Here is a 26,879-nt window from a genome sequence, read left to right as displayed (position 1 = left end):
TGTCTATCAAAGGCAGAGGTATTTGGGGAGGCAGCAGCTTGTGGCTGCGAAAAATTAAGCTGATTATACGTGAATAAACATTTATGAATTTGCTGCATGGTCATTCCCAGCATTGGGAGTTGGGACCCTCCTCCCCCCTTGTTTTATTTGTTTAGAGAGGAGGGTTTTAATAGAGCGATTGGCATGTTTTACAATCACCTGACCTGTAGAATTGTAAGGGGTTTTTTGAGTAAGAATAATGTCTGAGCCACTTGGAAACTGTGGCTGGCAAGCTGAGTGTCAAGCATCTCCCACCTCCGGAATGTTCACTAACTTAGCTTTGTTTGTGGAAGTGTGGGGGAGAGGGGGGGTGAGAAGAAAACAGGCTAGCTGTGCGCTGCCTGAATATGTTGAAGTGGTGATGAGAGAAATATTATCTGTGAATAAGAGTCAGAGAGGATAGCTGTGTGTAAAGCCTTACAAGAGATCTGTGTGAATGAGTTGGGATGAAGTAACTTTAAGAACTAAGAACTACTTTTATGAAACCAATATGCTTTTTGAAAAATAAACATTTAATTTTGTTTTGTTATATTCTAGAGTAACTGTTAGTGTTATATCCCAGGAGATGGGAAAGAACATGAGAAGCAGTTTTTCCCCTCTGAGGAGTGGTCTAATAGAGAATTCTAACTCTACCTCATGAAGAATAGAGACTCCCCTTTCCATGGTGGGAATCCTTACTAGAAACTAAGTGGTTACATGCAAATAAGTAACACAAACAGTTGAACTTTTATTTCTTTTGACTGAAAGTAAACACTTGCTAAACAAGTGCTTTAGAGATTTAAGATTTTAAGGAGAATCTACAGACTCATGCTGTAATTCACTTGAAGTTTCAGTCAGAAAGACAGACTAGAAATAATGTGAATAATTAAGAAACAGACAACCAATCAAACCAAAGAAGTTTTTAGGCAGATGACTGAGAGCTTTCAGAAAATTTTTAGGCTTTGTGTACCTTGATACCAGGATCTCTGTTAATCCTACAAGGCAGAAGATTTTAAGATAGAATGTCACTTATAACAGTGAAAGAAGGAGTGTAGAAACAGAGCTATAAGATTAGAATTGATAGGGGGTGCTAAATAAGCACCAGGAAGACAGCTGATTAGTTTATAAACATAGTGTGAGTTAGAGATGAGCTTGAAGAGAATATTTAGTAATTCAGTGACCTTCGCTCTGAAAAACATAACTCCTCTGGAGCGGCTACTATTAGAAAAAACTGTGGCTGCTTCGTGCAGCGATTAAAGAAAACAGGCACTGATTGTAGGGGAGAGAAACAATTATCTTTAGGTAACTGAAAAAGGACATCCCCCACAAAGTTTGCAAGAGCAGTCTGGAACTGCAAAGAATTACACAGGAGGTGATTGAAATCATTTTTAGGAAAAGCCAGATTTATGAACAGCAAAACATAACCAGTGTCCTCAATAGCACGCTCTTGTGCCACAGCACAGAGATCAGTCGTGGCATGAACATTTTTGTGAGTCATGAGAGATATACAATCATTTTACAAGAAAGACATTCCCATAGTATTCCCAGAACTCCAGTGGGAGTGTGGGGAGGACGAAAAGGCGAAAGCTATCAAGCCCCGCAGGGATTCTGTTAGCACACTGCTGAGCTAAAATCTCGTTTACTTGTTGTAAAGCTGCCTGGGCTGGCAGGGGAGCAGTGATAAGATTGCTGGGATGTTTCGTGGTAGTAAGCGAGGAAAACAACGGACTTAACAGACTGGTAGGTAAAGAAAAATAAGGTTGCACCCAATTAAGGTTGCCTAGGAGCTGCTGCAAAGCAACGAGGGTGAGCGGAGATGGGAACTTTGAATAAGGAACTATCAGAGAGGTATAAGTCTCCACAATTTGCACTGTTTCAGGAGCTACAATGAGGCCATAAGGTTGGAGAGACTCTTGAGAAATTGCTAAAACTCCTGTAGGAGAGTCTGAGTGGTAGGAAAAATGCACAAGGAAAATCCTGAATTCGTGGAAGGAATCTGATTGACACACTGCTGAGCCAGAATGCCATTAATTGATTGTAAGACTTGAATAACATCACTTGGATGTTTTTTGTAGTGGTCAGTGAAGAGAACAGGAGGCTTAGGAGACTGGTAGGAAGAGCAAAAGAGGGATTGACCCAATTTAGAGTTCCCAGAAGCTGTTGTAAAGCTACAAGTGTCCGGGGGTTTCCATTTCCAGTTGGGCTGGTAGGTTTTGGTTTTACACCTCCTCCCCCAGGATCCTGGCATTCTCCCTGAGGGAGAGTGGCAGCAAGCAAAAAGTCTTGATGAAAGGAATTTTCTATCTCTTGGCAAGCTCTAACCATGTCTGCCAACTCCGGGGTTCTTCCCAGACCTGCAATAACCCTTTGGTACTCAGAAGTAGCATTCTCTTTAGCCAAGTTAAGGAGCAACTTTTCTTGAGCGTCAGTGTTATCAACTTGACACTTGATAAAATCTGGATAGGGTTCTGTGGTTTTTCTCAACTCAGTAAGAACAGTATAAGAGAGAGGCTTATATTCCATAGTCTGGTGGCTCTGATTATCAGCCTGATGAACTGGCATTTCAGTTAATTCTGCCACATCCTCAGATTTAGCCATTTCAGTTAATTCTGCAGCATCCACATTCCCTGTGAAATGCACTGAGCTCACTGACAGCATTTCTGTTGATTCTGGAATGTTTTCAGTGGGAGCCTCAGCTAGAGCAGCCTGGAGGCGATTCCGTTCCAGTACCTCCCTCACAACACTTGCTGAGATTGTTCCAGCAGAAGGTGGAGGATTGAAATCTTGACTGGGGGGTACAGAAGGTTGTGGAGAAGAGGGAAAGCTGAGCGGTGCTGGAGGAAGCAACTGCACCTCAGCATACTTTGGTGGACAGTCCTTAGATAATTGAGCTGAAGGAACAGCAGGTGCCAAAGGAGGCAAGAGATGGCAGGAGGAAGATGAAGGGGGGACGTTTAGAAGGGAAGCTGCTGGAGGTTTTGAAGGCGAGCTAAAGCACTCCACAGCATGGCAACATTGGTGCCAAGTTTGCAGCAATTCCACCGGAGCTCGTGGCTCCATGTGCAAAATTCTCCCTACTTTCTCCCAGTCCCGTAGGTACAGGGAACCTCCTTCCGGATATGCCGGACAATGGAGGTGAAGATGTTGAATGAGACTTGTTATCTGAGCTGAAGTGCTGGTCCCGCCAGACTTCTTGACTAAAAAACACAATTCTTTCACATGCCTTTGCTGAGGCAGTGTTAACGAAGTTCCCATGCTTACCAGTGATAAGGGGTCGCAGAAACGATGGAGTGCACTCGATGAGAAGCCTGTTCCAGGCGTTGGTAGATGGGGGAGGGTCCCTGGCTGCTCGGGCGCCAGATGTAGTAATGACACAAGACCGAGATCTGGATGCAAATTCTGTCCCTCCAACATGGAGCCGAGTGTTTTATTGAGAAAGCTTTCAGGAACCCGGAAAAGAGCAATGCCCAAATATGTCTATAGCAATAGTTACAACAATAGTAGCGTGTTCTAAACTAGTTCTGAACCAGTTACAGGCCACTGGACAGATATGCTGTGATCTTGCTTTTGTCTTATCTATGAAGCATAGTGAGAGGAACACGGTGAACCTTAAGACATGTAAGAATATTACTTTGAGTGTATGGGAATATTGTGCTCTGTGAAAGATGAGAGAGTTATTGTGAAACATTTAAACTACATCCTGAGTCTTCCTGTGTGGCATGCCAACTGACCAGGAGATCAGGAATGTAGAAATGTAAAGAGCAATTAATGGAGACTGTGTGGCATGCCTACTCCGGTCTACAGGAGGGGAGATATTTGGCTGTGGAATTTGATTGGAATGCCAAAAAAGCCCTGATTGTGGGAATATATGTGCCAAACGGGGCGAAAGAACAATTTTTTGATGAAATTAAGGATCGACTTGGACAGATGACATATGATCAAGTGATTGTGATGGGGGATTTTAATGTAGTGGTAGATCCACAAGTTGATAAAACAATGAAGTTGATAAGAAACAAAGCAGGTAAGCTTCCAAAAATCTTTTTTGAATTTCAAAGACAGGAAGGTTTAGAGGATGTATGGAGGAAACAGAATCCGGGTGCTAAGCAATATACTTTTTTTTCAGCAAGACATCAATCTTTTTCAAGAATTGACATGATTTGGGTATCAAAAGAGCCTGCTGTATGTACAAAAGAAACGGGTATCTTGCCAAAAATTAGTTCAGACCATAATCCTGTGTTCTGGAAATTTGGAACAAAAGGGGGAAAAAAGAGATGGAGAATAAATGAGGATTTGTTAAGTAGTCATGTTAATGTGGATGTTCTTAAGAAAGAGACTAAAAGCTTTATACAGTACAATGTGGATCACGGAGTGGTAATTTATAAAGTATGGGATGCGGATAAAGCTGTGATTCGGGGAGTTCTTATGGACTTAAATGCCAAAGATAAGAAAAACAAAAAGTCGAGGTTGAAAGAAATTCAAGAAAAAATCAAATTTAAAGAGCAGCAATTAAAGAAAAGACTGGGAAAAAGAAAATACAACAGGAAATTAAAATATTGCAGGAACAAATAAGAGCAATGGAAAATAAGGAAGTGGAATGGGAGTTGAAAAGGCTGAGACAAAAATCATTTGAAGGAGCTAACAAACCAGGGAAATATTTAGCGTGGCAGTTAAAGAAGAAAAGAGAGAAACAAATAATTAGTAAGATTGTGGAAGATGGGAAAGAACAGTTTGATCAAAATTCAATAGAGAGGGCTTTTTTAAATATTATGCAAAGTTGTATCAGAAGAAACTAATTGATAAGAATTCAATAGAGGATTTTTTTGAAAAGTTGACTTTACCAACGGTGCCCAAGAAATTGAGAGATAAATTAAATGCTGAAATAACGTTAGAAATTGTGGAAGCAATACAAGCTACAAAGATTGGAAAGGCGCCAGGACCAGATGGCCTTACAGCAAAATTTTATAAAGTAATGGCAGAAGATTTGAAAGAGTTGCTGCAAAAAGTGATTAATGCAATCTTAAAAGGTGATGATCTGCCAGAAACGTGGAATGAAGCTAATATTACATTAATATCAAAAGAAACACAAGATTTAACCAATGTAAAAAATTAGAGACCAATATCTTTAACAAACAATGACTACAAGATTTTTGTGAAAATATTGGCTGAAAGGCTGAAGGCCTGGCTGGTGGAGTTTGTAGGAGAGGAGCAGGCAGGCTTTCTACCAGATAGGCAGATAAAAGACAACCTGAGGACGGTATTGAATGCAATAGAATATTATGATAAAAATCCAGGAAAACAAGTTGGTTTCTTCTTTGTGGATGCTGAAAAAGTGTTTGACAATTTGAACTGGGATTTTATGTTTGCAATGATGGAAAAAGTACAGATGGGTTAGATGTTTATTCAAGCAGTTAAGGCGATATATAAGAATCAATCTGCAGCCATAGTTGTCAACCGAGAAATAACAAAAAAGCTGGACATAAGAAAGGGAACAAGACAAGGATGTCCACTCTCTCCACTGTTATTCGTGATGGTGTTGGAAATTTTACTTGGAGAAATACGAGAGGACGATGAAATTAAAGGTTTGAAGATTAAAGGATATACATACAAGGTGAGGGTCTTTGCAGACGATGTGATGGTGATAGTGGAGGACCCTCTACAAAATATGCCAAGGTTAATGGAGAAGATAAAAGAGTCTGGAGATCTGGCAGGATTTTATATAAATAGAAAGAAATCTAAACTGCTTTGTAAGAATATGTCTAGGAAGAACAACAAGAGTTAATGAGGATAACGGATTGTGAAGTGGTTCATAAAATAAGATATTTAGGTATTGAGTTGACTGCAAAAAATATTGATCTATTTAAAAACAATTATGATAAGCTTTGGCACCAAATAGACAGAGACATGACGGTGTGGAATAAGTTAAATCTATCGTGGTTGGGTCGTATTGCGGCAATTAAGATGAATGTGTTACCAAGAATAATGTTTTTAATGCAGACAATTCCAATTGTGATAGATAATAAGCAATTTGAAAAATGGCGAAGAAAAATTTTAACCTTTGTGTGGGCAGGAAAAAAGCCTAGAGTGACGATGAAGGTGTTATATGATGCAAAGGAAAGAGGAGGACTCCAACTACCAAATTTGAAACTATATCATGAAGCCAAATGCTTAGTTTGGGTGAGGGATTAGATGTTGTTAGAAAATCATAAATTATTGATATTGGAAGGGTACAATAAAACCTTTGGATGGCATGCATATTTATGGTATGGAAAGAATAAGGCTGATGTGATGTTTTTGCATCACTTTGTGAGGCAGAGTCTATTTGCAGTATGGACTAAATACAAGCGATATTTGAATGAAAGAACACCAATGTGGATTGTACCTGCAGAGGTTGTGAATCCAAAAACTGACTATGAAGGAGCGGAGTGGATGACATATCAGAACATTCTTAGAGTGGATCAGAATTTATACAATATTAAAAATAATTATGAATTGCCACTTCGATATGGGTGGTTTCAATATATGCAGATAAAAGATTTGTATGACACTGATCGGAGGAAAGTAGGGTTTAGAGTGGAAAATTCAGAATTGGAACAATGTCTACTGCAAGGGGGGGGAATTGATATCTAAAGTGTATAAGATTTTGTTGAAATGGTTTAGAGAAGACGAGATAGTTAAAGTTCAAATGGTAAAGAGGGCAATAAATTGTAATAAAGATACATTGATAGAAGCTTGGGAGAAATTGTGGGAAAATACTATAAAGATATTAACATGTCCCACGATAAGAGAAAATGTGTATAAAATGATTTGTAGATGGTATCTCACGCCAAAAAAGCTAGCCAATGGAAATAGTCAGATGTCAGATAAATGTTGGAAATGTGGAAAGCATGAGGGTTCTTTTTATCATATGTGGTGGACGTGTGAAAAAGCTAAGCATTTCTGGGGGGAAATAGTAGACGCTATGTCAGATATATTGAAGAAAAAAGTTGTTAGAAACCCAGAATTGTTACTGTTATGTATGAACCTAGAAGACTTTGACAAAATGGATAGGATAATGGCATTTTATATGACTACGGCGGCTAGGATAATTTATGCACAGCTGTGGAAGACAAAAGAGATACCATCGGTGGAAGATTGGATTTTAAAAACATTGAGCTTGGCTGAAATGGATAAACTAACGAGGAAACTTCGAGAGGAAGATATGGAAGAGTATGTAACAAGATGGGAGAAATTTAAGAATTATATAGAAAAAAAGTGGGACATTAAAGGGAAGGTGTGGTCTTTGGATACTTTCTGAGGGGAGGAGAGTGTTCTGTTACTTTGAATTAATATAGAGGTAGTAATCATTATATTATATTAGAGGTAAAAAATCTAGTCTGTGATGATATACCATTTTATTGATATATGTAGGTATAATATGTTATAATTTACTAGGTTATAACGTTATGAATTGGATAACAATATAAAGGATATTAATAATTTTGAACATTAGAGATATGATAGATATATGTAATAGTGCTATCTAAAGATATGCAATGGTATAAAATATATTAATACGATCCATTCTTAGAATGTAGTATATAGCTATTAATATAGGGGGCATATTATATTGTAGGTTATTGGATATTATTGGTAGATAGTACTAAAAGATATGGAATGTTAGATAATGGTATTTATCATTAGATAGGTATTATTATTTTATATATAGTTTAGCTTGGTTAAGGTTTTATTTAAGAGGTAATAAAGGGAATGGAAAACTGTCAGAAGTCAACGGAAAAGGGTGGGAAGGGTGGGGGGTATTACAATATGATGGAAAGTTAACTGTGTATGTTTTTATATTTGAATAATGACCCATCCAATAAAAATTAATAATAATAATAATAATAATAATAATAATAATAATAATAATAATAATAATAATAATAATAGATTCCTCAGATGAGTAACCCACTAGGCTTAGCCCCTAAGCTTGGCTATGGAATAGAAGCAGGTGCTTCAGAGCCCCGAATCACCAGAATCTCATGCACAAGCTAACTGCCTGCTGGAAATACATGAGAAAAATTTCATGTGAAAAGCACTTGATTGATCCTGTAAGTTTCCCTGGGAATGGTAGTCTTACCTCTCCCCCTCTCCAAGCACCTGGAGGAAAACCGAGGTGGATTTTCTTGCAAAGAACATTCACTCAACTGGAGAGATTCTCTCTTTCAAAAATCCAATCAGTTGATGCTGCTGCTACTGCTGCTGCTGCTGATAATTCAGAAAATCAGTAAAAGTCCAAGAAGTCAACTTTGCCAGGAAAAAGATGAAACTGTGTCCCACCTTATCTCTGAATGCAGCAAAATTGCACAGACGGATTACAAAGCTAGACATGACAGGGTCGCAAAGCTGATTCATTGGCTATTGTGTAAAAAATATAACCTGCCAGTATCAAAGAATTCATGGGAACATCAGGTGGGAAAGGTGCTAGAAAATGAACAAGTCAAGATCTTGTGGGATTTCAGAATTCAAACTGATCGGCACCTTGAACTTAATACACCAGACATAACAGTCACGGAAAATCAAAAAGTCTGGATAATTGACATTGCAATTCCTAGGGATGCCAGAGTCGAAGAAAAAGAACAAGAAAAAATGATTACATATAGAGATCTGGTAATAGAAATCACTCGACTATGGAAGAAAAATGCGACAGTAGTCCCCATTGTCATCGGGACACTTGGAATCATCTCAAAAAACTTTGCAATTTATATGAAAAAACTGTAGCTTTCTCACTTAACACCCACAGAACTGCAAAAGACGGTGCTACTTGGAACAGTGTACATATTATGCTGATATCTGGTTGATACTTAGGTCTCCAGTAGGAACTTGTATCAGCTTAGCAAGGCCAATCAATGATAACATGTGACCTCTGCTTACTGTTGGTTGTGTTTCGGATAATTTGAATAGTAACAACAACATTCTATTTTTATACTGCACTTCAGGATGACTTAACACCCACTCAGAGCAGTTTACAAAATATGTTATTATTATCCCCACAACAAAACATCCTGTGAGGTGGGTGGGGCTGAGAGAGCTAGAAGCTGATATTGACCCAAGGCCACCCAGCTGGCTTAAAGTGGAGGAGTGAGGAATCAAAGCCGGTTCTCCAGATTAGAGTCCTGCGCTCTTAACCACTACACCAAACTGAGTTTCCTTCAGTAGCTCAGAGACAGGGTGGGGGATGTAACAGGATCCTGCCACGAGAACAAGAATGGGAGTGACTGGGTTTCTCTCTCACTCGCAAAACACCTCTGCTTCTTTCCTGCTTCTTGTTACATTCTTCCCAACCCCCTCACCCCAACCTGAGCTCCCAGAGGATTTTTGAAAGAGAGAAAGAGAGAGTGTGCGGTTCATCAGAAATGCATTCTAACGAACCGATGATTCATGAACGAAAAACTGGCCTGGTTTATGATGAACTTTGGTTTGTATTCCCATGTCTTGGGAACCAAAGCTGCTCCTGTGAACCTGCACAGAAAAACAATACTGGAAAAATACAGCAGTGGGAATGCAAGATGGAAGTGCTGTGGGTCACAGTCCTGACACTTACCCCCTACCTGCCAACCCTCCCCAGACCCCTGCTGCCTCTCAGCTCCCCTCAGACCCCTCCTTTCCCCCTACCTACCAACCCTCCCCAGATCCATTCTGCCTCTCAGCTCTCCCCAGACCCCTCCTTGCCCCCTACCTGCCAACACTCCCCAGACCCAGACCCCCTTGCCCCCAATCTACCATCCCTCCCCAGACCGCTCCTGCCTCTCTGACCTCTCCAGATCCCCCTTGCCCCCCTACCTGCCATCCGTGCCCAGACCCCTCCTGCCCCTCAGCCCTCCCCAGACCCCATTTTCCCCTACCGGCCATCACTCCCCAGATCCCTCCTGCCTGTTAGCTCTTCCCAGATTGCCTGCCTGCCAGCCCTTCCAAACTCCTCCCACAAGCCCTCCCTAGCCCTAGCTTTCTATAGCCCTTTGTATTTATTTGCACAGTGGGCTTTGTTTCTAGTTTTACTATATAATTGAGTAAGCGTATTACAGACAACTCATTTTATACCCTGGTGCACCACTAGAGGGCACTGCCACAGAGGGAAGACTAGGGAGGGCACCTCCAGAAAATGTGTCATGGTGGAAAGCCCAGGCCAAGAGCAGGTTGGGTGCAAGTGGCAATGCCAGACTCCAGCCTTCACCCAGCTGGTATTAGGAGTTAAACAATGCCAAAGCAAAACAATTACCGGTGTTAAAGAACTCAAAGTTCCACGCTTCACTTGTAGAAAATTTCTATTTTGCTTTTTCCTTTTTTTTAAAGTGCAAAAGTGCTCTAAACGTGCATACAGTGATGACCAATAAATAACAATAAATAACAGACAATGAATTTCATAGGTAAAGCACACAGATATATGACTGAGTCCAACTGGTAGAATTTAGTAGACCTTGGTCCTGTAAGGAATGGGTATATATTACACAACCAACCAAGTTGCCATAAACGTTGTCTTCCACTTCCACAATATAGCACAATGGTTGCAGTGTAGGGGTTGCTTCCACCCCTATCCAAAGTGCAGCGTGAAACGCTGCTGCTGAGAGGTAACTTCAGCACACAACCAACCAAATTGCCAAAAAGTTGTCTTCCACCTCCACAATATAGCACAATGGTTGCAATGTAGGGGTTGTAGGGGTTGCTTCCACCCCCATCCAAATGCAGCGTGAAATGCTGCTGCTAAGAGGTAACTTCAGTTACGGGTTTTAGCTAGCAAGTTTCCAATACCCGTTTCGTATAGTTTCAACTTCCTCAGGCTTCAATATCTGTTGGAATGGAAGAAAATGGTTCCAAATAATTTTTACAAATCACATACAGTTCAATGGTTGTTGGGGGTTTTCCGGGCTGTATTGCCGTGGTCTTGGCATTGTAGTTCCTGACGTTTCGCCAGCAGCTGTGGCTGGCATCTTCAGAGGTGTAGCACCAAAAGACAGAGATCTCTCAGTGTCACAGTGTGGAAAAGATGTAGGTCATTTGTATCTACTCAGGAGGGGTGGGGTTGAGCTGAGTCATTCTGTAAGAGTTTCCCAGGGTGTGGAATGCTAATGGCGGGAGGCTTCACTGTATCCTGAGGAGGTTCTTTTGCATATGGATTGGTGCTTGATGTGCTAATCTTCTCTGCAGGGCTATTGTCGGGTGTGGAGTGTTTGGTGTTTTTCAGAACTGGAGCCCATGCTCTGTTCATTCTTAAGGTTTCTTCTTCCCTGTTGAAGTTTTGCTTATGCTTGTGAATTTCAATGGCTTCCCTGTGCAGTCTGACAAAGTAGTTGGAAGTGTTGTCCAGTATTTTGGTGTCCTGGAATAAGATACTGTGCCCTGTTTGAGTTAGGCTATGTTCAGCCACATACAGTTCACTTTTACAGCATGCAAGTGCTAACAAGTAATTGCAAGTAATGAAATACTCACTAAACCACAATCTCCTTCTCTCTCATGGCTCAGTCAAGTAATGCAGCTGGAACAATGCCACATAGGGAAACACCCCAATTATCACATGTATATACATTCATGTTTAAAGGTACAGTACACCATCCCTAAATTTTAACAAGCATTGATGGCATATATCAAAGGACAACACAAAGTACAAAATACATTTCCTTAATCTTTAACAAGCGCTGATGCCATGCTGCACCTCACAATGCAACCTACAGGACATATGCATTTTATGTTTGATGTTTAAAGGATTTTTCAAAGAGAATTTTTTTGTGTTTATGCTTATGAATTTCAATGGCTTCCCTGTGCAGTCTGACAAAGTAGTTGGAAGTGTTGTCAAGTATTTTAGTGTCCTGGAACAGGATACTGTGTCCTGTTTGAGTTAGGCTATGTTCAGCCACTGCACAATTTCAACAGGAAAGAAGAGACTTTAAGAATGAATAGAGCATGGTTGCCAGTCCGGAAAAATACCAGGCTAACAAAACACTCTATACCCGACAATAGCCCTGCAGAGAAGATTAGCACATCAAGCACCAATCCATATGCAAAAGAACCTCCTCAGGATACAGTGAAGCCTCCCTCCATTAGCATTCCACACCCTGGGAAACTCTTACAGGATGACTCAGCCCAACCCCACCCCTCCTGAATAGATATAAATGACCTGCCAACATCTTTTCCACACTGTGACACTGAGAGATCTCTGTCTTTTGGTGCTACACCTCTGGAAGGAGATGTTGCATGCTAGTTACATTACAGGAACACCTATTAATTGCATGCACCATAAGCTGCACAATAAGTTCATCTATAATCAGTATATCACATTGTGCTCTTATACAAACACAGCATTTTCAATGTAAATTAACTGCTGAGCTGTCTTCAGCCTTGAAGTTGTGAAAGCATTTAGAATAATTATTGTTTTGGGTAAAGAGGCAACTATTCAATTTATGTAAGTTATCATCGTAGGCACACACAACTGAGATTCTCCTTGCATTGGCATTCCTCTACATTAACAAATTTTGATTGATTGCCATCACACAGTGCCCTTTTATGATTTCCTATGGGATAAAGCACAAGTCCTAGAAAAAGAGGTGGGATTCTCTACCTAGGGAACACTCGGAGCATCCAAGTTAGAGCACTTACGCTAAGTATCAGATCACTGAACTCTACAACCTGGCTTTCTCTGCAGCTTACGGTGAGAAATATTGTATTGTATTGTATTGCATTGTATTTGGAAGGGCCAAAAGCTACACAAGAATCTTTAAATAAGTGAAAAAGGCAAACTCTCTGGTGGGCAATATTAGGAGACGAATTGAAAATAAAATTACCAACATCCCCTCTCGGGTGGTCCCGTATGAAGTAATAGACCCGAGAACTGTCGAGAACGAACAGCAACGTTTAACTTATAAGGAGATAACACAAATACAATATTCAACATTAAGAATAAAGTCACAAGAAGAATTGTCTCCTTGCTATAGTTGGTTTCAATACAGACAGATAAGGGATCTTTATAAATCGGACTGTTCAAGGGGAAGAATAGGAATGGAAAATACAGAATTGGAAGAAGTAACGCTACAAGAAGGCAAGAAACAAATCTCAAAGATCTATAAGATACTTCTAAAATGGTACACTGAGGATGAAACAGTGAAAGTACAGATGGTGAAGTGGGCAATAAATTTTCATAAAGAAATAGCAATGGAGGCATGGGAGCACTTGTGGAAGAATACAATTAAGATTACAATGTGTACAAATATTAAAGATAATGTATACAAGATGATATACAGATGGTACCTAACACCGAAGAAAATTGCGCTGGGGAACGCTAAAATGTCAGATAAGTGCTGGAAATGCAAAAAGCATGAAGGATCATTATACCATATGTGGTGGACTTGTGAAGTAGCGAAGCAGTACTGGGGAGATATAATAGAAGTAATTAATGAGGTGTTACAGACCCAAATAAATAAGAATCCGGAACTGCTACTACTAAATTTGGGAATGGAGAATGTTCCAGTGCAAAATAGAACATTGTTATTTTATATGACAGCTGCAGCAAGATTACTGTATGCGCAGAAATGGAAAGTGCAAGAAGTACCTACTGTAGAGGACTGGATTTACAAATTGCTGTACATGGCAGAGATGGATAAAATGACAAGAAAACTTAAAGACCTAGATCCGGGACAGTATTTGGTGGACTGGGCGAAACTGAAACAATTTTTGGAAAAAAATGGGATGTGAAAGGAGAACTGTGGCAGTTTGAGAACTTTTGAAATAAGACATTTTAAACAGAAGAGAGAAGTGACTTTACCAGGGTGTGGAATGCTAATGGCGGGAGGCTTCACTGTATCCTGAGGAGGTTCGTTTGCATATGGATTGGTGCTTGATGTGCTAATCTTCTCATCAGGGCTATTGTCGGGTATAGAGTGTTTTGTTAGCCTGGTGTTTTTCAGAACTGGAAACTATGCTCTGTTCATTCTTAAGGTTTCTTCTTTCCTGTTGAAGTTTTGCTTATGCTTGTGAATTTCAATGGCTTCCCTGTGCAGTCTGACAAAGTAGTTGGAAGTGTTGTCCAGTATTTTGGTGTCCTGGAATAAGATACTGTGCCCTGTTTGAGTTAGGCTATGTTCAGCCACTGCTGATTTTTCAGGTTGTCCAAGTCTGCAGTGTCTTTCATGTTCTTTTATTCTTGTCTGGATGCTACGCTTTGTGGTATACTCCTGCAGAGGTGAGGGGGTCTCTACTGTCTTTTGCTGCCCCACACCCTGGGAAACTCTTACAGGATGACTCAGCTCAACCGCACCCCTCCTGAGTAGATATAAATGACCTGCCAACATCTTTTCCACACTGTGACACTGAGAGATCTCTGTCTTTTGGTGCTACACCTCTGAAGATGCCAGCCACAGCTGCTGGTGAAACGTCAGGAACTACAATGCCAAGACCACGGCAATACAGCCCGGAAAACCCACAACAACCATTGTTCTCCGGCCGTGAAAGCCTTCGACAATTCATGTTGCCACACTTACCCATTTGGAGATTAATTATTTCAGCTGTCCATTCCCTCACAGAACCTGGAGAGTGAAGCAGATACAGTGATCATGCGTACCTCCTTAGGCTTCTAATTAGCTTATATAGAGAAGCCCATCCTGTTCAAGTTAAAGTTGCAGTAACCTATTCAAGTTAAAGTTGCAGTAACCCAACACAGCTCATTCAACCTAGAAAGTAATTTAATTCTAACTCACTATTCAAGCCACGTGGCTTCAAGGTGTTCAACGAAAAAATCCACTGGGCTTCTTGCCTGAGCAAATCTCTGACAGCGCACTGGCTTGAGCCTTTTCGTCCAACAAACAAAATAGCTACTTTAATGTCCCATACATTATGGTTCAAATCCAAAAAATGCTGTGTCAAAGGGGCTTCTAATACATTATTCCGGACCCTGGAGAGGTTAAATGAGCTCTGGTGGATTATTATTATTTCTTTCTCCTTTTTACGCAGAGGCTCTCAACTGACTTTCATGCTCAGATTTAGGCATTTCCTCAGAAGTCTATATATCCTTGACATATAATGCTACTAATTCCTCCCTTTCTTATTGGTTTATTCCTTTTAAAAAGTTGTACTCATCCTTATATTCTAATTTTGCATCCCATCCAACCATATTTTATTGTTTCTTTGCAGTACTTGTTTTTATTTTTTACAGTCTACTGAAAATCAGTTTTTGAGGATGTCTCCAAGGCTACTGCAACAAGAAAGCATGCGATTTTTATTTAGATCCCTTTCCTCCCTTCTGGAACATCCTCCTGCTTTGATGAAACCTTGATGGTTCCCTTGAAATTATGCTCATTGAAATTCACTGTCATTTCCAAGCATAAGCATTTGGGACAGGCAAATGATCCTGCCGTGTTCCAGAAGTTGCATTATAGGATTCAGTTGATGGTATCTATTTGTATTTCTTTAAGTAGGTAAGGGTTGTGCATCACTGTTTTTGTAGAATTTATCAGCAGGCTTTGACAAGATGCGGCAGTTCCTTGAAGATCCACAAATTTAGTTTGTGAGCTGAAAGTTGCATAAAAATTTATTTTTGTGAGCTGACTTGCACAAAAGTTTTGAGAGTGCCTTTTAAAAAAAATGCAGTTCACATACAAGAATACAACTATACAAACATTTGACTATCACATAAATCCATTTTTAGAAGCTTATAATTACAACCTTTAAAAAAATCTGAGATTTAAGGGTTAGGTTTAGCAGTGGGTCCAGGCACCCTGTCCTACCTACGTTGTGTGTATTTTATTGATATTGAGCCAAAAGAGTCTGGAGCAGAGGGGAGTCTGGGAGGAAAGCTATGCATGTGAAAAAATGAACCAAGCCAAATAGGGCTGAGAAAGAAAGACATGTTGAGGAAGGGGATGAAAGGGCCAGATTATAAAACACAAGACAAATGTCTTCTCCGGCAGCAGAGTTAAGAGGGGATATGGGTGAGTCAAAGAGAATAGAGATGCTGCCTCTGAACGGGATCCAAACTGAAGTGGAGCAAGAAGGAAGCGGGGAGGGAGCCAAGAGCCATAGCAAAGGGCCTAAAGATGATGCATCTGGTGGACTTTGAAGCCCAACCATCTTGGTCCCTTCCCTTGCTCACCTGGGATCATTCCTCCCACCCCAGCCCCCTCCCTCCACCATTGCCACCAAAGGAGAAACAAGGGAGAGTGGATCTGTTTAGAATTTCACATGCCTTCCTTCTCCCAGAATGCTCAACTTTTAGGGCAACCCTCCTCAACCCAAACTCAGGGGTGTTTGTTGGTGAGGCAGATCCTGAGATTTCATGTTATGAAGAACAAAGGAAAGGAGGGAGAAAGACAGGGAGAGCTTGCTTTGTGCTTGCAACAAGGCACAAAAAGGTGCATTTTTACTTAAATTTAAACAAAGGTGTCAGTTTTATGCAAGTAAAAAAGAGAGGGAAAGAAACTGCTCAGAGAAATGCCCTAATGCTCAAGCTCAAAGGTGGTAGAAGAAGAATTTCTTCTACATGAGCAGGAGACGTATGGTTGCCAGCATCTAGGTGGTGGCTGGAGAGACCCCCAGAATTACAACTGATCTCCAGGCAACAGAGATCAGTTCCCCTGGATAAAATAGCTGCTTTGGGGGAGGGGTGTGTGATCACTAAAGCATTATACCCTGCTAAGGTCCCTCCCCTCCCCAAACCCTGCCTTCTCCAGGCTTCACATCCTAAATCTCCAGGAATTTCACAACCTGGAGCTGGCAACCATAAAGGGGAGGGATGTATGTTGGGGAGAAAACAACTGCTTGCATGCAGAATGTCCCACACAAGTCCACACCAAGCCTACCTGGGTGCACTTTTGTGCCATCCTTCACCCACAGGCCCTCAGCAGCACAGCCCAGGCCTGCCCAGGTGCAATCCTGTGCCATCCTTCACCTGAGGGCCCTCAGAGCCACCGCCCAGGCCTGCCAGGGTGCAATCCTGTGCCATCCTTCGCCTGAGGGCCCTCAGAGGCACAGCCCAGGCCTGCCCGGGCACAATCCTGCACCATCTTTTCCTCATGGGCCCTCAGAGACACAGACCAGGCATGTCCAGGCACAATCCTGTGCCATCTTTCGCCCGAGGGCCCTCAGTGGCGCGGCCCAGGCCTGCCCAGGCACAATCCTGCACCATCCTTTCCTCATGGGCCCTCAGAGGCACGGCGCAGGCATGTCCAGGCACAATCCTGTGCCATCCTTCACCTGAGGGCCCTCAGAGCCGACGCCCAGGCCTGCCCGGGCGCAATCCTGTGCCATCCTTCGCCCGAGGGCCCTCAGAGCCACCGCCCAGGCCTGCCAGGGTGCAATCCTGTGCCATCCTTTCCTCATGGGCCATCAGAGACACGCCCCAGGCATGTCCAGGCACAATCCTGTGCCATCCTTCGCCTGAGGACCTTCAGAGGCACAGCCCAGGCCTGCCCGGGCGAAATCCTGCGCCATCCTTACCTTTCAGAGGGAGCCAGCTTAGCAGGAAGGTAAGGCCACTGGAGAGGAATCTCCTCTGCGCTCCAGAAGGAATTCTGTGTGCCAAGAGGTGAAATTTCCTGCGCAATTGCGCACAAGCGCACTCTACAGGGAACGCTGGAGGTAGGCAGTCAGAGATGACTTGTCTGCCACTGGGATTTGCACTACGGTGTTCCACAAGGCTCAGGGCTGAGATCCTTGGTTGCTTGAACAGATTTGCAGTCAGATATACATAAAGGGAAGTTGTGCAGTGTACATTTGATTGGCAATGAGAAGGAAAGGTGCGAGGAGGGAGAAGGTGCTTGTTTTCTTTCTCTTCCAGTTTTCTCTAGTGGAAACAGTAGGGAGAGGGCTTGCCCCTTTTCTCTGGTGCCAAAGATCCTAAGGAAATATGGAGACAGAGAAAAGAGAAGGAAAGCCCACCCCACCCCCAGCCATTTCCATAGGCAAAAACGGGTCGGGAGGAAACCCTAAACCCCTTCTTTTCCCCTCACTGTTCCCTCACAATGCTGAGTGGGAGCACTGTTGAAGGTCAGTTCCCCCTGACAAAGAACAGACTGCAAGTCCCATGCTCACCCATAGACCCAATACGTGTTGGGTGCATCCTCTCTTTGAGCCCTCAATTCTGTCTTCTAGGCTGTTTAATCTTTGACTCTGTCCAGATGTCTATGACATCCTCACTTCACCCGCAGAGAGGTCAGAGCTGCATACATTACTTTTCTGCATTCAGTTCAGGATGCTGGTTATTAACTGACAAAGTCTTTCATGGCACATGGCACGTGTATCTCTGCAGAAGCGCCTCTCGTGAAAATCTCTGCTGCTACAGTGTAGCAAATCTGAGCAGAGAGTTCTCAAATAGTAGTGGTCGTAGTGTCTACAACCTTCCATCTTGGAAAATGCACGTTCTATTAGTGAGTAATCAGGCCTTTTAACAATAGAAGGAAATTTAACATTCCAGAGAGGATTCACATGCCCACATCTGTCCTAAATATATAAAGGAACACTCAGTACAGTTATTTTCCTTCAGCTTTTAAAAGATCTTCTCATGATGGAACACCTCTGTGAATTTGTTAAATACTAAGTATAAATGTCACCGGGATAGGTGGCAGGAACTGCTAATGTTTCCCCTGAAGAAGAGAAAATTGAGAGGTGGAAAAACTCCTCAAGCACATAAAGGGCTGCCAAACAGAAGAGAGGAAAGAGTTGGTTTAACCCATATAGCTGAACTGTAAAGAAGTAGGGGGACTGTTTTCAAATAAAAAACTTGCACACCCACAGGAATATACTCCCCCGCCCCCTTTATAAGAAAACATGCTTATACCATTTATGTACAGTTTTACTTGGTTAAGCAACAATCTAAAGTGGGGATTCTTAGATAAATCTGCTGAAATCAGGATCCTCAAATAAGAAAAGGTCCTGCTTGATATCGAACCTATTAATTGACCATTGTAATGGGCATCATCTCCTATTTTTGGTTAAAACAAATATCTCAGATTTCTGGTAATTAATCACCAGACTCTCATGATGACAATAGGTGAAGAAAATTCGCAAGGCCCTTTGCAAGCCAACTCTAGAGTGAGACAGAATGGCAGATCAGGGCCATTAGTCTCAGCTAGTTGAGGTGGAGGGCATCGATCATCATCATTTGATGCTAGGTTGTTTAGATATAAATTAAAGTGGAAGGGAGCTAATAGACAGCTGTATCTTGCCAATTTTTCCAGGTTAAATGAATTTGTTAAATGTCCTTCATACTCACAGCACACAGCAGATATGATGGTTGAGGCAGGTGGGCCATGAAACCTGACTCTTGCCTCCAGAGGGGAGGGGAGTCTGCCCCCTGTTTTATATGTTTATATGTTTATATATGAATGCTAGAAGTGTCCGAGGTAAAATCAGGGAGTTGGAATGCTTAGTGTTGGGAGAAAACATAGACATGAGAAGCTAAGAGAATTAGGTTTGCTTCTGGAAATGCTATGGATTAAAATAGTGGGCCCAAAAGGGCCCATTATTTTGTTATCACCCACCGAATCAAAAGATAGATTATTATAATATGATAAAAGAAATAAGGATAGTGGCAAGATGAAATAACTGTGTAGTAATAGGTGATTTCAATTACCCACACATTGAATGGGTCAACTTGTGTTCAAGTTGGGAGAAAGAGACTGAGTTTCTAGACACTCTCAATGACTGTGCTATGGAGCAGATGGTCGCAGCACCTACCAGGGGAGAGGCGATCCTGGACTTGGTCCTAAGTAATGTCCAAGATCTGGTGAGAAATGTAAAAGTGGTTGCACTGCTTGGGAACAGTGACCATAATTTTTTTGAGTTCAGCATTTGCATAAATAGGGAGCTGCCAAAAAAGACCAACACAACCACTTTTAACTTTAATAGGAGTAACTTCTCTGAGGTGAGGGGGCATGTGAAGAAGAAATTGAAAGGAAAGGTCAAAATGGTCAAAACCCTTGGGGAAGCTTGGAGACTATTTAAAACTACAGTCCTAGAAGCTCAGATAAAATATATACCGCAGGTTAAGAAAGGCAAAAATAGGTATAAAAAAAGGCCTGCATGGTTAACAAACAAAGTAAGGAAGCTATAAAAAGTAAGAAGGTTTCCTTTAAAAGGTGGAAAGTTAATCGGAGTGAGGTATATAAAAGGGAACACAGGCTGTGGCAAAGAGAATGCAAGTCTGTGATCAGGCAGGCAAAAAGGGACTATGAGGAACACATTGCAAAAAACATACGACTGATAGACAATTTAAAAACTAACAAATCACCAGGCCCAGGTGACATCCATCCAAGAGTTCTGAAAGAACTCAAATGTGAACTTGTGGATCTCCTGACAAAGATATGTAACCTTTCATTAACATCTGCCTCCATTCCTGAGGACTGGAAGGTAGCTAATGTCACCAACATCTTTAAAAAGGGTTCCAGAGGAGATCCGGGAAATTATGGGCCGGTCAGTCTAATGTCGATACCGGGTAAATTGGTGGAAACCATTATTAAAGAAAGAATTAGTAGGCACATTGAAGAACAAAAGCTATTGAGGAAGACTCAGCATGGGTTCTGTAAGGGAAGATCTTGTCTCACGAACCTGTAAGAGTTCTTGGAGGGAGTGAACAAACATGTGGATAAGGGTGAACCAATAGATGTTGTCTACCTGGATTTCCAGAAAGCTTTTGATAAAGTTCCTCATCAAAGGCTGCTAAGTAAACTCAATAGTCATGGGGTAAAAGGACAAGTCCTCTCATGGATCAAAAACTGGCTAATGAATAGGAAACAGAGAGTGAGTATAAATGGGCAATATTCACAGTGGAGGGTGGTAAACAGTGAGGTACTGAGGGCTCAGTATTGGGTCCAGTGCTTTTTATCTTGTTCATTAATGATTTGGAGTTGGAGTAAGCTGTGAAGTGGCTATATTTGCAGATGACACTCAATTGTTCAGGGTGCTGACAACCAGGGAGGATTGTGAGGCTCTCCAAAGGGATCTGTCGAGGCGGGGCGAGTGGGCGTCAATGTGGCAAATGAGGTTCAACGTGGCCAAGTGCAAAGTAATGCACATTGGGGCAAAAAATCCCAAATATAAATACACTATGATGGGGCCCAAACTGGCGGAGACTGACCAAGTGAGAGATCTTGAGAGTGGTAGTGGATAACTCATTGAAAATGTTGATACAGTGTGCAACGGCAATAAAAAAGGCCAACATGGAGAAGCCGGTAACGCTCCAACGAGATCAGTCAAGCTCGGAAGCTCTCTTCCAGAGGCGAGCTGAACCCCTCCCATCTGGGAGATTAACATTTCTAAAAGGTGTCTGGAGGATGCTTTGAGGATGCTTACCCGGTATCTTTGAGGACTCATCCATCAGTTGCAGCTGAGGGGAGAGTTTTCGAAGAGTTTTTTCCTTGTGACCAGATGGGAAGAGTGGAAGCCATATGGCTACTAAGTTGGAGACTGCCGGACTTTAACAGAAATAATCTAATCTTCACTCTGCTTGAGACAGAATCTACCCTCAAACTGTGAGTTGGTTGCCAAGTGTGGTGAAAGTATTCAGAAGATAAGCAATTAAGGACCATAAATCACTTTACTGGAAAAGAGTTAGAAGGGGGAGTAAGGGAAGTGGCAGCCTAACCTCCCCAGTGGAGCAGCTATTTATTGTAGAGAGACTGCTTGTTTTTCTTTCCTATTTTATGGAATAACTTCAAAAATACTTAAAAGTGGATTGCTACCTTCCTAAGATTGGTGGATATAAATACAACTTTGTTTTCCTTTCCTTTTTTGGCTGGGAGTTTGGATTCAAGGAGCTTGGATGGAATTTAGATTGATTTATACATTGGAAACACAAGAGTTTATTACATCCTCTCAAGCTAAGAATCTTTTTCCTTTTGCTTTCCATCTCTTTGCTGATTCAGATTGATTCAGATGGGATATAGATGGATTTATAGGTTGAGAATAACAGACTACATTATTTTCTCTCTGGCTGGGACGCCCTGTCTTTTCCCCCCCCTCTGATCTAGCTCTCTTTTTATTATTACTATTTTTTCTTTTTTTTTAACACGTCACTGCATATGTTCTCGCATGTGGATTCCTACATCTGGAACAAAAGGCTAGGACATTTTCCCTCCCCTCCTTCTTTCTTTTTTTGCCATTGTTTTGTCTTTGGAACTTCTGTGGAGTAGAAGAGAAACACGCTGTGGTAAAGTCATGTGACTGAGTTATCTGCAAATTAACAGTCTTCCCAAAGGAATTTAAAAGGAGTTAAGTAGAGAGAAACAGAAAAATGTAAACCTGTGAACAAATGTCATCTGCTGCCATCTGCTGGCTGACTGAGTAAATATCAGGTCTTTGAAAGAACATTGAATGATATACTGAGTGTTAATTATTGCATGGTTAAGAAAGAGGTAGAGATGGATTGGGGTAGAGAGGTAGAGATGGAGTTCTTATTCCCATAAGAACTAATGCATTGGGGATTTATATATAACATATAAGATCTTGATAACCAGGTTAAAATAACGTTATTGTAATAATATGTAATAGATTACTGTGTATACAATGGGTACAATGAGTAAACAAGGGAAGAAAGGAACAGCACAATTGGCAATTCCACCATCACCAGTATAGTCGAAAGTAACCACAGCTATGGCTCAAGAAACTATATCAGATCCCCAAGCAAACTTGCAAGAGGTCTTTCAAACAGGAATACAGAAAATACAAAGTACACTATCTCAAGTGGTAGACCAAATTAAAAATTTGAATTCAGAAGTTGGAGAATTAAAAAGGAAAATGAATGAATTCCAGACACAACTGGTGGAGAGTAAACAAGCAATTCAAGATATAGTGGAACAAATCAAATCAATAGATAGAAGAGTGAGGAAGCCCTGCAGAGAGTGGAGGAGATAGCCTCTCTGCAAAACATTACATGGAAACCAGTGATGGGATTAGAAATGGAGAGCTACATATATTCTAAGTTTCCAGAATGTCCCAGAACAGAAGCAACAAGACCTGAGGGATGAGATGATAGAAGTGTCAGCACAATTTTTACAAGAAGAACCAGAAGAGATTGTAAGAGAAATTGAGATTGCAAGAGAAATTGATTTTTCTGCCTTTTGCCTTTCCTAGCTACCGTGTGAGAAGCTGAGGGTAAGTGGCCTTTGTGTAGCTTGCTAGAGAGTAGTTCTGGTTAAGTTCTGTGTGGTGCTGTTGGAAGCTGAGTGAATTGCTGTTGTTTGCTGCTGGTTGCTGTTGCTCTTGGTTACAAGCCCCACCCCTATTGTCCTGGGGCTCCGCTGGGCTAGGCAGTAAGTGACCTTTTGAAACAAAAGGCTCCTCCTTGCCAGAGGGCGAGAACTAAAGGGCTCTTGGCCTGTGGCTCTTAGCCTTCGGATCTGCCTGAGGGACCAGAAACTCTGCTGAGAGTACTCCGGGTATATATTTGGAAGGCAATCATGTCTACTGAAGCCCCCTTTGCAGTCACCTGCATGGAGTGTGCCATGTTTGTTTTCCTCCCAGAAGAGAAGACAGAATTCACTTGCCAGAAGTGTAAGCTGGTCAGAGTTTTGGAAGAAAAGGTTCAGAGCCTGGAGGAGAGGATCACCACCCTTCAGGAGATCAAGGAGGGAGAGGATTTTATTGACAACAGCCTGGAGGCTCCGCACAGTCAAGAAGAGGAAAGTCAAGGAGGAGAAGAAAGAGTCGATCTCCCTTCTGAGCCTCCTCTCAGATCTACAGTACAAACCCGAAGGCATCAACGAAGAAGATGCTCTGGTCCACTTGAGCTCAAGAATCGCTTTGAAGTGCTAGAGATGGTGACGGAGATGAGAGTGGAAGGAGAACAGCAAAGACCTGGAAGAAGGTGTGTAGAGGACATGGGGCCACACGGATGTGGGAAAAAATGGAAGGGACTTTCTGCTCAGGGGTATGGAACGCCATGTCTCTAGGCCAGATCCCCAATTCCGAGAGATGTGTTGCTTGCCAGGGGCCAGAATTCAGGATATTAGCGACCGACTGCCGAAACTCATCAAGCCTGATGATAAGTACCCATTTGTGCTGATTCATGTGGGAACAAATGACACGGATGTGAATACTTTCACAAGAATTAAAGAGGATTGTGAAGCTCTTGGAAGGCAGTTGAAGACATTAGGGGCTCAGGTGGTATTCTCTTCTATCCTTCCAGTCATAGAAAGAGGAACATGCAGAGAGCAGACTGTACTTGAGGTGAATCGCTGGCTGAGACGGTGGTGCCAGCAGGACCACTTTGGGCTCTGGGACCATGGGATAGGTTTTCTTAAAGAAGGTCTTCTAGCACATGATGGGCTTCACCTCTCAAAGGCAGGGAAGAAAACATTTGGAACGAACCTGGAGAACTTCATCAGGAGCGCTTTAAACTGGTGCCGCAAGGGGAAGGGGACGATCGACATAGCGATTTCAATGACGAAGTGAAAACAGTGGGGACCCACCTGGGTAAGACAGGTCAAACAAAGGTACAAGGCTACAAGTGTCTATATACCAATGCCCAAAGTATGGGTAATAAGAAAGAAGAGCTTGAGCTTCTATTGCAAGCAGAGGGCTATGATATAGTAGGAATTACGGAGACTTGGTGGGATGATTCCCATTACTGGAATGTGCTAGTGGATGGGTATGAGTTGTTCAAGAAAAACCAGAAGGGTAGAAGAGGAGGTGGAGTGGCGTTGTATGTGAGGAGAGGGGTTGATTGTCAAGAAGTTACGGAGAATGGGGTGGACAGCCCAGTGGAAAGCATATCGGTAGAAATAAGGGGAGGAAGGACAAAGGGTACTATTGTTGGAGTCTGCTACAGACCACCTGACCAGCGAGAAGAAACGGATGCTGCCCTCTTTGAACAGATTGGTAGAGTATTCAGACATCAGAATCTTGTAATTATGGGTGACTTCAACTTCCCCGATGCGTGCTGAGAGACAGGCTCAGCAAAGCGTCATGAATCACGCAATTTCCTGACCTGTCTGGCTGATAACTTCCTTTTTCAAAAGGTGGAGGAAGCTTCAAGGGGCTCAGCCATCTAGACTTGACATTAACCAACAGGGAAGATTTGGTAGATGAGGTGAAGGTGGTGGGGACCTTAGGGGGAAGTGACCATGTCCTCCTTGAATTCCAGTTGCTGTGGGAGGCCAAGGAAGTTTGTAGACAGACTCGTAGGTTAGATTTTCGTAGGGCCGATGAACTCAGAGACTTGATGAGAGTCATTCAGTGGGGGAGTGTGCTGGAAGGGAAAGGAGCAAGTGAAGGGTGGGCTCAAACATAAGCTTTTGCAAGCTCAAGCCCTCACTATCCCAGCAAGAAGGAAATATGGTAAGGGCTCCAAGAAATCGATGTGGATGTACAGAGAGCTCCAGAATAAGCTAAGGGAGAAAAAGGAAATGTTCAGGAAATGGAGAGAAGGACAAACCTCTAAAGAGGAGTATATGAGGATTACTAGGTACTGTAGATCAGCCATCAGAGAGGCCAAAGCTCAGTACGAGCTGTGTCTGGCCAGGGGGGCTCGCTACAATAAGAAAAACTTCTACAGATATGTGAGAAGCAAATGCAAGGTAAAAGAGGCAATTGGACCACTGTTGGGAGTAGATGGAGAAATTCTGATGCAGGACAGAGAAAAAGCAGACAGGCTTAATGACTTTTTTGCCTCTGTTTTCTCCCTGAAGTACTCAGGCACATCTAGAGATAGTAGAAAATGTGGCAGGACACCTGAGTGGCTAATTAACATTGACAGAGAGGTTGTGGAGAGGCATCTGACTGCACTGGATGAATACAAATCCCCTGGGCCGGATGGGGTGCACCCAAGAGTGCTGAAAGAACTTTCTAGAGAACTTGCAGAACCCCTGTCCATCATCTTCAAGGCCTCCTGGAGGATGGGATGTGCCACAAGATTGGAGAAGAGCGAATGTTATCCCAATCTTTAAGAAAGGGAAGAAGGATGACCCGGGAAACTACAGGCTGGTCAGTCTGACGTCTGTAGCTGGGAAGATATTAGAACAGAGTTTAAAGGGATCAATCTGTAAGCATCTGAAGGCCCGATCAGTGATCTGGGGAAGTCAGCATGGTTTTGTCCCTAACAGATCTTGCCAGACCAACCTGGTTTTCTTCTTTGATCGAGTGACCAGCTTCCTGGATTGGGGGAACTCTGTTGACGTGATTTATCTGGATTTCAGTAAAGCTTTTGATAAGGTCCCCCATGACATTCTGATGGGCAAACTGGAAGACTGTGGAGTGGACTATAGGACAGTTCGGTGGATAGGGAACTGGTTAGAGGACCACACTCAAAGAGTGGTGGTCAACGGCGTTTCATCAGATTGGAGGGAGGTGTCCAGTGGGGTGCCGCAGGGCTCGGTTTTGGGCCGGGTACTTTTCAATATTTTTATCAATGATCTGGATGAAGGAGTGGAAGGGCTGCTCATTAAATTTGCTGATGATACCAAATTCTCCTTCTTCCCTGGAGCATTAGATACAGAGATCTTCTAGATGATAAAGGAGTATTAAAATCAAAAGAGGAACTCCAAAGACAAGGTATTAACTTAGATTGGTGGGCAAGGGCTCAGATTGAATCCAGATATAACAAAGATAAAAAGCTGGGAGGCTTTTATTTAGAACAAAATGCCTTCGAAACTTTGTTGTGTAATTCTGATGAGAAACTGATAAAAAGATGTATGTGTTTTTAATGCAAATGGAGAAGAAAAATGAGGGGGTGGAAGAATATAAAATGAAATGGTCACAAAACCTAGGATATAACTTAGATCTGATGCAATGGAATAAGATATGCAAGGTTAATATTAAAATAACTAAATCAGTTGCATTTAAAGAAAACCTATATAAGATGTTTTATAGATGGTATCTGACACTGGATAGACTAGCTAAAATGTATAAAA

The 26,879-nt window shown here is 42.1% G+C and overlaps 1 long non-coding RNA gene across 1 annotated transcript in view; it reads left to right on the top strand.

Moving 5' to 3' along the window:
• The window catches only part of LOC129343701 (uncharacterized), a 105,979-nt gene that overhangs the window by 21,285 nt on the left and 57,815 nt on the right, over positions 1–26,879 (top strand). The gene's annotated exons all lie outside the window — the stretch shown is intronic.

Source organism: Eublepharis macularius, chromosome 1 (assembly GCF_028583425.1).
Source record: "Eublepharis macularius isolate TG4126 chromosome 1, MPM_Emac_v1.0, whole genome shotgun sequence".
Lineage (NCBI taxonomy): Eukaryota > Metazoa > Chordata > Lepidosauria > Squamata > Eublepharidae > Eublepharis > Eublepharis macularius.
The sequence above is the reverse complement of the archived record's forward strand: the minus strand, read 5'-3'. Positions and strand labels throughout refer to the sequence as shown.